The sequence below is a fragment of the Rhipicephalus sanguineus genome, chromosome 5 (genome assembly GCF_013339695.2).
Source record: "Rhipicephalus sanguineus isolate Rsan-2018 chromosome 5, BIME_Rsan_1.4, whole genome shotgun sequence".
Lineage (NCBI taxonomy): Eukaryota > Metazoa > Arthropoda > Arachnida > Ixodida > Ixodidae > Rhipicephalus > Rhipicephalus sanguineus.
The window spans coordinates 146357624-146358672 of NC_051180.1; the positions used below are offsets into that span (position 1 = coordinate 146357624).

At 50.7% G+C, this 1049-nt stretch overlaps 1 non-coding gene across 1 annotated transcript; it reads right to left on the bottom strand.

Annotated features, from left to right (window-relative positions):
* Window positions 1-474: 474 nt before the first annotated feature.
* Window positions 475-547, bottom strand: Trnas-gcu (transfer RNA serine (anticodon GCU)). The gene has a single exon. It is a non-coding gene; the product is annotated as a tRNA-Ser (tRNA).
* Window positions 548-1049: the final 502 nt, after the last annotated feature.

Consider the following 1049-nt stretch of genomic DNA (forward strand, 5'->3'; position numbering starts at 1 on the left):
TGCTGTATGCCTTTCTGAGAAGCTCAACGAAGTCTCGCGGGAAGCCAAACGCCACCATTACGCTAAATATGTAGCTGTGCTCAAGGCGATCGAATGCCTTTTCTTGATCAAGTGAAACCAAGAGTCCACGTGCTGATCTCGCCAACGTGTACGCAATTATATCTCGCGTAACAAAGGAGAGACTATGAATTTCTCTTCCAAGAATCGAGCACGCCTGATGATGTCCTATTAAGGAAGGCGTCAGGCTTCTCAAACGGCGAGTGACAACTGCTGCAAAAGTTTTGTAATCAACATTGAGAAGCGTAATTAGTCTTATAATAATTGCTGGGGTTTAACGTCCCAAAACCACGATATGATTATGAGAGACGCCGTAGTGGAGGGCTCCGGAAATTTTGACCACCTGGGGTTCTTTAACGTGCACCTAAATCTAAGTACACGGGCCTCAAACATTTTCGCCTCCATCGAAAATGCAGCCGCCGCGGCCGGGATTCGATCCCGCGACCTCCGGGTCAGCAGCCGAGCGCCATAACCACTAGACCACCGTGGCGGGGCGCGTAATTGGTCTCCATTCCTCTGGGCGAATAGACGATGGGTCATGTTTAGGTATTAACACAATTCGACCATCGTGAAAGCTATCAGGAAAATCAAAGTTCTCGAAGCAACGGCAAATAACAGAAGTGAAAGCGGCACCAATGCCATCCCAAAAGGTTAAATAAAACTCAACGGGCAACCCGTCCGGCCCAGGAGCCGAACCGCGCTTCATGGAAGACAATGCCTCTTTCACCTCATCAGCTGACGGACTTGCACAAAGTTGTGGAGCTACCTCTGGTGGAACCTGAGGCAGCCCACTAAACATTGTGAATGTCTCGGCGGTACCATGATGCGTTGACATTGTCGTACGAGCCATGTTTTCAAAGTGAGCTATGAAAACTGATCGATCACGCGCGGGTGGCAACGCAGCGGGAAGGGCTCTGGCGGCCTGAGTTCCCAACGGACTCAACTGTCGGAGAAGCGAGCTTCTCGCAAAGCGCAGAACCTCGGGGTGAGCA